Below are 13,264 nucleotides of genomic sequence, written 5' to 3'. Positions count from 1 at the left end.
TCTACAGTTAGAGTGGAAAACTCTGTTAGTCCTTGGGGCTGGGCAGGTGGCCGATAAGGTACATATGTGATTCAGGCGGGGCTGCCCAGGAGTGGTGAGGACCAAGGAAGTTCGGAATGCAATCCCCACCTGTAGGAATTAAAATTAAAATTAAAAAGATTATCTCTACTAGCCAAACGCACCTCGAAACTACATTTCCCTGATTCCAGAGTCTAACTGTAAGCTTATCTTAGCATCCATTTGATTTTCCCAATTTTAAAATATCCAAAGATTAAGATGACTCAGAGCCTCTCCTTCTCCCACCATCCCGAGATCAAAACCCCAGCTTCACAAGTCCAACAGTCAGCTCCAATTTTAGCTACCCTGTTTGGGGCTGCTTTGTTGCCTTTTTCACCCACCTCCCCCTACAACACAAGGTTCAACTTGGGACAACTCACCAGTGTAGTCCCAAAGCCTAGCAGAGCCCAGGACACACAGGGATGAATGAATGAATGAATGAATGAATGACTTGCTCAGAGGAGGCAGTCATACAGGGCCCCGGTACCTTCCTTGCTCCCGTTATTTAATCTTCAATAGGCCCCAGGGAGGCAGCCCCTCTCCAGCTAGAGTCTCTCTCCAGAGCTATTTCTCCCCTACTCCTCAAGGGTGAAGGTCCATTAAGAAGACCCCAATTTACATCATTAAAGAGAGCTACATCAGTGTTCTGTGTAGTCCCCTGCCTCTGTGTAGAGATTGGGGTGACCCCACCTTCCTCCCCAAGGACAATAGGCGGGGACTTGCTTGTGTTTGTATAGAGGCCCATCCTGGTGCATTTTCCAAACAAAGAGAGACAGCTCCAGAAATGTGGAACCTTTATTCCTAGAAATAGAAACTGCCAGCATCCTTTCCTCTCCCCTTCCCCACCCCCTCCATAGCATTTTCTCATTAAAATAGAAAAAATTAAGCCTCCCCTTCTCTCTCTCTCTCTCTCTCACACACACACATACACACACACACACACACAGACACACACATCCATGTACAGATGAGAAAAATGGAGCCTAGACAGGCTTGAGTTCTAACTTTTACAGGCTGTGTGACCTTGATGTTCCCTGAGCCTCTGCCTTCTCATCCTTGAAATGGGAATAAAAATCAAGTGACTTGCTGGCATAGTGGGAAGATTCAATATGAGCCTAGCCTCCTCCTGATTTGCTCCCTCTTCCCGTTAGCCTCTGACCAGGTTCTAGGTGGGAGACACACACACACACACACATCAGCCCCTCTCCCATCTCCAAGATCCAGCCCAGATCCTGCAGAGAGGCCATTAAATTAGCTCTTGCCACTACCATTGCTCCTTGGGTTCACCCCCTGAATGCCCAGTCAAAACAACCAGCCCCACACAGCAGCCCTCAATGCCCACTCCCCTCACCCCAGTCCTGCCTCTCCAAGCAAAGCCCTCTGAAAAGAAAGTCCCATGTAAGCATGGATGCGAGTCTGTGCAACAGAAATGAGAGCCAAATCCTGGCAGTGACTTCAGTGTCACACACAGGCTTGTGGCTGCTCCCTGTCATTGGCTCCATACCCCCACTCACCCCAGCCACTCACCTGTAATAATCATTTTCGGGGGGGGAGGGGTGTGAAAGAGAGAGAGAGAGAGCACGCACACAGGCCAAGGGAGAGGGAGAGACCGAATCCTAAGTAGGCTCTAGCCTGGCTGCCTGGCTGGGGGTGGGGAGGGCTCCATCTCACCACCCCAGATCATGATGAACTGAAACCAAGATTCCTGCGCTTAACCAGCTGAGCCACCCAGGAGTCTGCTGCAATAATCATTTTCATGGGAACCTTAAAAGGTTGCTGCTCATTGACAAACACTGGAGTGGACATTTTCAGGGATTTTCTGCTGAGGCATCACCATGTGAAGACATCACAGAAAGCCCCTGCCAGCCCTGTGGCCTTGAAGACATCACTCAACCTCGTTTTTCCTGATCCTGAGACTCCACAGCACCTGATGCTGACCCCAGCATTGGCACTGAACTCTCAGATTTCAGCATGTGGTTGTTTCTCGGTCTCTCACGAACCTGCCAGGGCCTAAAGGGCTGGGATTGGATGCCTGGCAGCCAACAGGGTTGAATAAACACTGCTTGACTGTAATCAGAATACTAGCCATCCAGAGAGGTTTTCTCTTACATCCCCATCCCTATCTAGGAGGAGGAGGGGCAGGGAGGGGACAGGGGTGTAGGGGACTGGGGACTTCTAGACTTTCTCAATTTCCTTCTGAACTATGTAAGCCTCTAACTAAGGGCCTCTGTAGGCCTGAGAGCTCTTCCTCTTTCTCTTTGTCATTGACACTACAGCCCTGGACTTCTAAACCTTCCCTGGCTGGGGAGGTAGGAGGAGGGGCGTGTGAAAAGATCAGAAGCCCAGACCAGCCTTCAGGAACAGGTTTATAGCGAACTTGCTGTGTAACCTCTGGCAGGTAATCAGGGCATATCCTGAAACCTCCCTAAACATCTAATCTGCAAGAAGCCCACACTCACAGCACAACTACCCAGTGTCTAGACACACATTCATATTGCTATCTCATTCGATCTGAAAAACGAAGGATTCGGACAATGTAATTTCTGAATTCCTAATGGGAAAGATTCCAACAATTGCATTCAAACCACTCCAGCCCGGAGTCCCGGGAAGGGACCGTGAGGTCCCAAGAGAGAGCACAGGACGTGGAGCCAGGCTGTCACTTCCCCGTTGTGCTGATGTTGAGCAACTCACATGGGCACTCTGAGCCTCGCTCCCCTCATCCACAAAATGGGAATAGTAGCCCACCCGTAGGGCTGCCGGGAGGATGAAAGGAAATGGAGTACCTGGGAGCCTAGCATTGCACCCAGCACACAGTAGGGCTCAAACTACTCCAAGAAGATTTGACAGTCAGCCTTTATGCAAATTCTTGCTGCTATTCCCTGAGGTCATTTGCGTGGGTCTGGTCCGTGAGAGGGAAGTGGAAGGTCGCATCTGATGGTCTGAAGAGTGCTGATGGCAACGGTTTCACTTCTGCAGCCCTCGGTCCAAGGCAGCATCGGGTTGTCATGGATGCAGACCCCAGCAAAATCCGCCTTTCCCTCCAGACGCCACTGCCCAAAAACAAACCCATAACTTCCAAAAAAATTTATTTTCAAAGGTTCCCCTTTCACTGTGCCAAGTGCAGTCCCGAATCTGGGTCACCTTCCCCAAGACGCCCTCTCTGACACGCCCACTCCAGCCCCATTTATAGTCCCAGCACTTCTACCACCTCTGGCAATTCCCCATTGCCCTTGCTTGCTTTCCTTCTCTCCATAGCACTTATCACAACACAACACACACATGCAGGCACACACACATGCATGTGCACGCATATGCACATGCGTGCACACGCACACACCGTACTCCAGTGTAAGTGCTGTGAGGATTCAGAATGGTAGAGGCTGTTTGGGCTGTAATGTCTCCAGTGTTGAGACCAAGACCTGCATTAGTAGGTACTAAATAATTGTTAAAAGAATGTATCAGGGGATGCCTGGGTGGCTCATTTGGTCAAGCACCTGCCTCTGGTTCAGGTCATGATCCTGGAGTCACCGATGATCTATTCTGGCATGGAGTGCTGGGCTCAGTGTCTCTCCCTCTGACCCTACTCCTTCTCTTGCTCTCTCTCTCTCATTCTGTCAAATAAAATCTTAAAAAAAAAAAAAAAAAGAAGAAGAAGAAGATGATGATGAATGAATGAATTGGGGTGCACCTGGGTGACTCAGTTGTTTAAGTGTCTGCCTTTGGCTTGGGTCGTGATCCCAGGATCCCGGGATGGAGCCCTGCATCAGGCTCTCTGCTCTGTGGGAAGCCTGCTTCTCCCTCTCCCACTCTCCTTGCCTGTGTTCCCCCTCTCGCAGTCTCCCTGTCAAATAAATAAAATAAAATAAAATATAATAATAAAAAAGAATGAATCAGGGCCTGAGCTGAAGCCAAGTTAGCAGTTATGACAAGATAATACTAAAATATCACCTGAGCCCCTCATTTCAGTTTGCAAAGCCCTCTCACGGTATATATTCGCTTTTGTGCAGAAGACTTGGCCTCTGCATTCTCTAGGTGATGAAAGCTAACTCAGAGAGATGGAATGTTTCCGGAAGACAGAGGAAGCTCTTCTGGCCCTCTGGCCTTGGGCAAGTCACTTCCCGGCTCTAATCTCATTTTTTCTTATCTCTAAGATGAAAAGATGTGGACTGGGTCCCATTTGGGGCTAAGACTTTTAAACTCTAAAATCCCCTGACCTGGCTGTTAACCCTTTAAAGACCTAATCGAATGGTGTTATCCACAAACCCGCACTGCAGAATCAGGACGAGCTGCCACCTCAGCCGGTCTGATCGCATTTCCAGTTCTCTTTCAGTCCCCACTCCACTGAGGGAAGCGGAAAAGAAGGGGACAGCCACGGGGAAACCTAAAAGAAAAGCGTTCTGGAGGGGCGCCTGGATGGCTCAATCAGTTAAGCGTCTGCTTATGATCCCAGCTCAGCTCATGATCCCAGGGTCCTGGGATTCAGTCCCTCATCGGGTTCTCTGATCAGTGGAGAGTCTGCTTTTCCTCTCCCTCTGCCTGCTGCTCCCACTGCTTGTGCTCTCTCTCTGTCAAATGGGTAAATAAAATCTTAAAAAAAGAAAAAAGTGTTCTGGACAAAAGGAACAGCAAGTGCAAAGGCCCTAGGATGGCAAAAAGCTTCCTGTGTTCTAGGGTGAGAAGAAGGCCCATGTGGCCAAAGCAATGAGAGCAAAGAGAGGCTGGTAGGAAGTGAGGTCAGGGAGTTAAGCGGGGGCCAGCTCGGGCAGAGCCTGGTGAGGAGTCGGCTTCTGTTCTAAGGGCATGGGAAGCCATTCAGATGTTCACAGGAGAGCCACATGGTCTGATAGATGTTTTAAAAGATGACTCTGGGTGTAGTCTGGAGAATGAACTTTGGCTAGTACAAGAAAAAAGCAGGGAATCAACTAGAAGGCCTTTTGAAGAGTCAAGGTGAGGACAGCGGTAGCTTGAGCCAGGGGGTGGCAGTGCCGATGGAGAGAAATGGAGAACCGCAGATGTTTCTGGAAGTAGAACTATTAAGACCAGGGCAGCTGGGCAGCTCCGTCAGCTAAGCATCTGCCTCTGGCTCAGGTCATGATCCTGGAGTCGCGGGATCAAGTCCCACATTGAGTCAGTCTCACATGAGGCTCCCTGCTCTTTAAGAAGTCTACTTCTCCCTTTCCCCTGCTCCTTCCCATGCTTGTGTGCTCTTGCTCTTAAATTAATAAATAAAACCTTAAAAAAAAAAGAAAGAAAGAAAGAAAGGAATTAACAAGACTAGCCGATGGATTCATTAGAGGCTGACATAGGGTAGCAAGGAGAGGAGTTGAGCCTTCAGCTTCACTGCCTTCCCCAGCAAGACCTTATGCTCTTCTCCTCATTTTATGTCTGTTCTCTCGTTTCTGCCTTTTCTTCTCTGTCTCCAAACCTATCCATTTCCACAAGTCCCGCTCGCCCCGCTGTTTTTGCTTTCCTCAGTCCCAGGAATCTTCCTTCACTGAATCTCTGGATCCTGTGTGCGTGCATCCATCCATCAGCAGGTGCCAAGATAAATTTCTGTTTTGACAGCTGTGTACTATACCCCTAGTAGGGGATCAGTTCTCCAAGGGTAGGTATCCCAGCAGAGCTGTAGGACAGAATGGCCCGTTAGCTATGAGCATAGCCAGAATCTCATGCGTTCGTGACGTCAGCTACATTACTGATGTCTCTGAACCTCAGCTTCAGGTCAAAAAAAGGAGGGGGGGTAATTAAAGAGTTAACACATATAAAGGGCTTAGTACGTGCGGTGCATGGCGCATAGCAAGCCTCTGATGAATGACAACTGTGACTATCACCTGCAAGACAGTTGGGCTGCTTGTGATGATGACTTTAGGCAGGTGGTGTTACTTCTTTGAGCCTCAGTTTTCTCATCTGTAAAATGGGATGTAGCTAGAATTCAGCTATAAGATTCTCAATGCCTCTGTTCCATTTGTTAAAGGCTTTAGAATCTACCTTGGGTAGTGTTACCCAAAACCCTTGGGATGTGATTCAGTCTTCATAAGGTTGCACCGCCCTCTGTTGGAGGTACTGTGCCAGCATCTGTTGAATCCTCAAATCGTAGAAAAGCCCAGAGGGAGCTCCCTTGCCTATATTCTGAGAACAATCTCTTCTTAAGTAACAACTCTTTCCATATAGCTATAGATTATATTTACCCTCCCAAAAAGCGGATTTTCCTGCATTTTAAAATCCTGTCCTTATTTTATTACTTTTTTAGTTCCTTATAAGAATTTGGGTCTTTTTTTTTTTTACATAATTTTTTTTTACATAATTTCAGACTTATGAAAAATTTGCAAGAAAATTCACTACATCCTTCACCCAGGTTCCCTAAATGTTAACACTTAACCTAATTTCCTTTATCATTTCCTCTCTGAGTCTGTTTCTCTCTCTCTGCATGTATATATAGAAACACAGACTCAATATATACATACATATGTATCTAGTGCATATATTTTTTTCTAAATCTTTGAGACTAAATTAGACACGAAGCCCTTTTATCCCTCAATCCTTTATTAATGATGATATATTATTTTCAAATCTTCAGACTTTATTCAAATTTCTCAGATTATTTCCGTAACCTCTCTAGCAGAAGAAAATCCACATTCCATTTTACACATTCAGTCGTCATGTCCCCTTAGTTTCCTTTACTCTGGAATAGTTTCAAAAATTTTCTTTGTCTTTTAAGACATCGACATTTTTGAAGAATTCAGGCCAGACATTTTGTAGAATGTTCCTTTATTTGGGTTTGTTGGATGTTTCCTAATGATTAGATTCCAGCTATGCATTTTTGGCAGCAATGCCACAAAAATTTAGGTTTTTTTCAGTTAAAAAAAAAAAGGCAGATATGCAATAATGACATAGAAAATTATACGATTATTTATGTGTTTCTTTACATAAACAAACACTTGGAGAGCTTTTAAAAAATATCAGGGGCTCCTGGGTGGCTCAGTCAGTTGAGCATCCGACTCTTGACTTTGACTCAGGTCATGATCTCAGGGTCCTGGAATCAAGCTCCTCGTTGGCTCCGTGCTCAGTGGGGAGCCTGCTTGTGGTTCTCTCTCTCTCTCTCCCTCTGCCCTCCCCCCAAAACATGGGCTCCCTCCCCCCACCCTCTCTAAAATAAAATAGGGGTGCCTGGGTGGTGCAGTCAGTTGTGTGACTGACTCTTGGTTTTGGCTCAGATCCTGATCTCAGAATGGTGAGATCAAGTTCCACAGAGGGCTCCTTGATCAGTGCAGAAGTCTGCTTGGGATTCTCCCTCCCTTTCCCTGTTCCTCCTGCTTGTGCTCTCTCATTCTCTCTCTCTCTCAAAAATAAATAATCTTCTTTTTTTTTTTAAGATTTTATTTATTTATTTGACAGACAGAGATCACAAGTAGGCAGAGAGGCAGGCAGGGAGAGAGAGGAGGAAGCAGGCTCCCCGCTGAGCAGACAGCCGATGTGGGCCTTGATCCCAGGACCCTGAGATCATGACCTGAGCCGAAGGCAGAGGCTTTAACCCACTGAGACACCCAGGCGCCCCCAGAAATCCAATTTTAAATGATATACACAGGATAAACTTGCACAGCGTCTAGATAAAAAATAGAAGTGTCAGAGGTTGCATTTGAATGGTAGCATTATGGGTGATCCTTGTTTCCATATTTTACTTTATTTTCAGATTTTCCCTTAAGGAATCTGAGGTCCTTTTTATAATTAAAATGTTTTCAAAACATGAGTATAATTAACATAGCTTTCATTTGTGCAGCACTTATTTTGCAACACGCACATTATCTTACAGTAATAAAAGTAAGTCAATGGTGACTCTTTGCTTGTATGTGGCCAGTACTGCGCTATAAGCTTCACATAGATTCTCTCTTAACTCTTACAGCTAATCGTTGAGGCAGGTACTATTACTAACCCCATTTCTCTCTCTCTCTCTTTTTAATATTTTATTTATTTATTTATTTGAAGAGAGAGAGAACATAAGCCAAGAAGAAGGGCAGAGAGAGAGAGAGAGAGAGAAACAGATTCCCCACTGAGCAAGGAGTCTGACACAGGGCTCAATCCCAGGACCCTGAGATTGTGATCTAAGCTGAAGACAGACACTTAACCAATTGAGCCACCCAGGTGCCCCTATTAGCCCCATTTCACAAGAAAAAGAAGCTGACTCAGAAAGGTTAAGTCACTTGCCCAAGCTCAAACATCTTCCAAGCATCAGAACAATCATTTTACTGGAAAGCTTTCACATTTAACTCTAACAACACCAATATCTAATTTCTAGAAGAAATAAGTACTCTTACGCAAACTCTGCTAAATTCAACCATTTCACATGTTGTTTGTGACAGGCTATTTTCCATATCAGATGAACATTAAATACGAAAAACACCTTGTTATGCTTCGTTTAGTCGCTTTGAAAATGAAATTAAAATTCTTGTCATACTCGGGTTAGTAGCTTTCCACCAACATTCCAGCCAAGTGCTTTAAAAAAAAAAAAAAGCAAATGTACAAAATAAATTACAGTAGCCAGGCAATATTCAGTAATTTCATTTATAATAAGGATTTTACACATGATGCAAACATTTCTAGATTGGAGTCATTCTTCAAAAGAACTCAAAGAATTCCTTTAATGTTTTCCCCATGCATTGAGACCAAACATTTTTACTGAGATCTGTCTAAAAGGCTCAGGAGTAGGAAAACAAAATGTGAAAGTCTGGTTTGGTTTAGTGCCGTTGAGTTTTAATTGCTTTTGTTTCTAAGAAAAAGAATTGGAAAAATATGTGGGCTTTTCCACTGGGAGTTCTAGAACCAGCACAGGATGGGGATCAGAAGTACCGGGTCCTGGTTAAGTCACTTCTCTCTGGGTTTTTATGTCTTTGTTCATAAAATGAAGAGTTTGGACCAGACCATCCACTAAGGAACTCCCCAGTTGAAAAATTCATGATTTTCCAACTGGATTGTTCCTGCATTTTTCTTAATTACCTGACTCTAACGAATGACCCAAATGGCAGCTCTCCCCAGGTCCGGATAGTCCAGAGACGGTGCCAGGACCTTGTTGGAAACACGAGAGAAGTGAATCAAGGCAGCTTTCTTCCCGTCCACCCTCCATCCACCAAGGTTGCTCTCCCCTCAAGCCAGAGGATGGAGGCCCCACTAAGAAAAGAGAAAAACCGAAAGGAAATGGAAAAACTGGATTTAGAGAAGTAAGAGGAAGAAGACAGTGGAGGAGCAGAAAGGGAAGGAAAGGTCTCGTTTTGTTAAGGATTTTTATATATTTAACCATCCCAACCATCAAAGTCTATGTAATATATTCTTGTATTCCAAATCGGATACAGTAAATTTAGATCTGTAAAGATTCCTTTAAAAAGTACTGCATTTATTTAAGATTCTCCCAAATGTTTTTCATTAAGGGAAAAGATTTTTCTTCCCATCACTCATAGTTTCTAGAGCTGTGCCATCCAATATGGTACCTACCAGCCACCTGTGGCTATTTAGATGTAAATGTAAATTAATGAAAATTTAATCAAGTTTAAAAATCAGTCCCTGATTACACTAACCACATATCAAGTGTTCGAAGCTACATGGGGCCAGTGGTCACCACCCTGGGCAGCGCAGACATAGAACATCTCAATTATCAAAGAAAGTTCCATTGGACAGCACTGTTTCGGAGTGTTTGATGATGGGAAAATGGAGTTTGGAACACTTGACAGAAAATTAGACAATGGGAGGATGAGAACGATATGGTCGATTTGTTAGCCATTACAATAATTATAATAGTTCCAGGTACTGCGTTAAGCGATTTGTGCATCCTGTCACTCCTTAAAACACCCTGATGAGGCGGATACACATATTATCCCTGTTTTACAAATGGGAAAACTGAGGCTTAAGAGATAAAATTGCCCAAGGACAACAGTGAGCAGATAAATCCAGTCGACTCAGAACCAGAGTCCATGCCCTATTGCTTTCTTACCTCAAGTTTAAGGGGCAAGACAGACCTCTAGCTGGTCACAGTAGGTGTCGTAAGTGCTAGTCATCCTTTCAGCACTGTCCTAGGCACTGGGGACACAATGCACCCAAGCCCCCACCGTTGAGGCCAGTGAGAGACAATGGAGTAGCAAATAAATTAATTGGTTCAGCCAGTGACTAAGGCAAAGAAGTTAACAGAACAGGCTACCGTGGTAGACATCGATGGCGATGGGGCTCCTTGAAGCACTGGGCAGGTGAGGACCCCCTGCAGGGTGACATCAGCGCTGAGACCTGAATGAGAAGGAACCAGCCAGAGGGAGAGTGAAGGCCATGACAGCACGCATGCTCCCCTCAGGCGGAGGTGGGCCTGAAGCCTCGTGAGCAAAAAGTGACCAGCTCAGCCCAGCTGGTGAGCCAGGGACGAAAGCCTGGGGCTCACTAAGTGGAGGGCCACCTGTCCCTGCCTTGGGAATAGAGTCACCTCAGCTATTGCCTGAGAAAAGAAAAGGAGCCCCTGGGTGGCTCAGTCAGTTAAGCATCTTCCTTTAGCAGTTGATGATCCTGGGATCCCGGGGTAGAGCCCCGAGTAGGGCTCCCTGCTCAGCAGTCTGCTTCTCATGCTCTCTCTCTCTCTTTCAAACAAATAAATAAAATCTTTTAGAAAAAAAGAAAAGAAAACCCAGAGGGCCAGCAGGCAACTCTCCTCATTCACCTATGCTCTGGCCACCCCGGCGGGCCGCCTTTTCATCTCACCCTAATGCCCACTCTCCTAACTGGCTTCCTGCTTCCACCTGTGGCCGTGGAGTCTGTCTCTACTCAGCAGCCACAATGGCCCTGTTACTCTCCAAGAGCAAAGAGTAAAAGGCAAAGGCATTGCGATGGCTTTCAAGGCACTAAGCAGTCTGCCCCGTTCCATTCTCCGACTGGCTCTCCTCTAGCCTCCTCCTGCACACTCCACGCCAGCTACACTGGCCACTTGCTGTCCCCAAACACAACAGACCCCTCCGGCCTCTGGGCTGCTCAGCTGGAATGCCCCTCCCCAAGTTCCCTGCACAGTTCACTCCCTGACCTCCTTTAAGGTTCAGCTCTGACATTTCCTCCACGAAGCCTTCTATGACCACCATACTCAAAATCAAAACCCCTTACTCGCTTTACGTTTTTCCTATCATTTATCCCCTGCTAAAGTGCAGTGTTTTCTCCTGCATTTCTTAAATGCATTTAGACTATATATTTCTATTTCCCATCTTATCCTTTCCATGAGAGCAGGAGGAGTCTTTGCTTTGTTCCCTGCTGGATCCTTGGGTAAATACAGAATGAATGCTGAGCTCCACTGTCTCTGGGGTCCTCTTCCAGATTTCAGGGTCTATCCCCTGGCACAGAATCCCCTTCTCCCTATGACTCCCTGATTTTTGTTATTAGTCACAGATGACTGATTCAGTAAGATGATGTATTCTTTTTTAAGATTTTATTTATTTGACAGAGAGAGATCACAAGTAGGCAGAGGCAGGCAGAGAGAGAGAGAGGAGGAAGCAGGCTCCCTGCTAAGCAGAAAGCCCATTGTGAGGCTCGATCCCAGGACCCTGGGAACATGACCCGAGGCGAAGGCAGAGGCTTGAACCCACTGAGCCACTCAGGCGCCCCATGTATTTTTTTAAATATTTAAACCAGAGATACCTTCCAGGTAAAAATTTAACCAGTCCCCTGCAGTCCTTTTCCCAGCCTAAGACACAAACCCTATGTAGACAAGCACCAACCAACAGAAATATAATGCAAACCACACACGCAATTTTAAATTTTCTGGTAGCCACACTGAAAAAAAGGGAAAAAGAAACAGGTGAAATTCATGTTACTAATATATTTTATTTAATTCCATATAACCAAACATCATCATTTCAACATGTAACAATACAAAAATTATTAATGAGATATTTTACATTCTCAGGGCACCTGGGCATCTGCCTTCAGTTCAGGTCATGATTTCCAGGTCCGTTTCCGACTCCCTGCTGACCTCTCTCCCACTCCCTCCACCCCCCCCTTCCTCCACCCTTCTGCCCTGCTTATGCTCTCTCTCTTGACCTTTTTCAAATAAATAAATTAAATCTTGGGGCGGGGAAGGTATTTTTCGTTCTCTTTTCATACATAGACTTCCAAGTTCAGGGCACATTTTATGCCTAGAGCACATCACCACTTGGACTAGCCACATTTCAAGTGCTCATAGCCATATGTGGCTAGTGGTCACAGCACAGCTCTGTGGTCTCTGGAAGAGAGGCTACAAGGTACATAGTGCCCAAGCAGGAGCTTTGGAAGCTCTGTCCAAAAGGGCTGCTAAAAAAGCTCACATGGGCAGAAGCTCCAGAAGCAAGGAAGGCTCATTCTCTCTCATTCCCTCAGGCCCTGCCCCCGGCCACTTTAGGCTCATGGGTCTCCCTTGGGTGCTGTGGATTCCTGACCCTTTTGCGTCTCTTCCACATCAAGGCATTCCCCACCACCACCAACAACTCCACTAGGAATACACCAGTGACCCATCACAGACCCAGACTCTGCAGTGGGGAGAATCTGGGGTCAACCCCCTCATCCAGGGGAGGAATATGGGGACCAGAGCCTATCTCCCCGCAGCCCAGGGAAGGAATGCATCCAGAGAGTTCCCTTCTCCAGAGACGGGAGCTGTATGCCTTGCCCTAGGAACGGAAAGAAAAGGAGGAAACTGGCCCTTCAGCTGGAATTTCTGTTCACGCTTCTTTCCAGGAAGAAAAAAAAAAAGAAATTCTGAAGCAATTTTGGCTTCCTTCTCTCCCAAGCCAGGACAATCAGCTGGTTCCCAGGGTGAAGTTACTCAGACCTCAGACCCCCTTCTCTTAAGGCTCTTTCCCCAAAGACTCTGCCATATGGTCCTGTTTTGCATGCGCTGCTTGCCGCAGCCTCCGTCTGAGCCTCCGTCTGGGCCGCCCAGTCTCTCAGGCTCCCACCCACTTACTGTATTTTTATCACCCTCTCCTCAACCCCACACGCTGCTTCTGCCTTTTCCTCCGCCCCACCAGGCTCTGCTGTGGTTTTTGATGATTTCCCCTTTGTTTAATCATTCTGGCGAAACAGGACCCAAAATAGAAAACAAGAGAGTGCTGACTTGGATGGGAAATAGACCTGTTAGGACAACGTCAAGTAACAACAATGTGCGAGTCGCCATCCCCCAAGCATCGCCAGCTCCCCCGGCTATGGCTCTTTCGTCTCTGGG

General features: G+C 46.2%; 1 protein-coding gene across 4 annotated transcripts in view; it reads right to left on the bottom strand.

The window, feature by feature from the left end:
• Positions 1–46: 46 nt before the first annotated feature.
• The window catches only part of LOC309873011 (uncharacterized protein), a 36,194-nt gene continuing 22,976 nt past the window's right edge, over positions 47–13,264 (bottom strand). For 2 of the 4 annotated variants that reach the window (XR_014316142.1, XR_014316143.1), the window contains one exon: positions 11,873–12,710. The gene's annotated coding sequence lies outside the window, so the exon portion shown is untranslated. Of the gene's footprint in view, positions 130–11,807; positions 11,842–11,872; positions 12,711–13,264 lie in introns of those variants that run through there. The other 2 variants (XR_014316141.1, XR_014316140.1) reach the window with 2 other exon arrangements.

This window comes from Mustela nivalis (assembly GCF_964662115.1).
Source record: "Mustela nivalis genome assembly, chromosome: 9".
NCBI lineage: Eukaryota > Metazoa > Chordata > Mammalia > Carnivora > Mustelidae > Mustela > Mustela nivalis.
The sequence above is the reverse complement of the archived record's forward strand: the minus strand, read 5'-3'. Positions and strand labels throughout refer to the sequence as shown.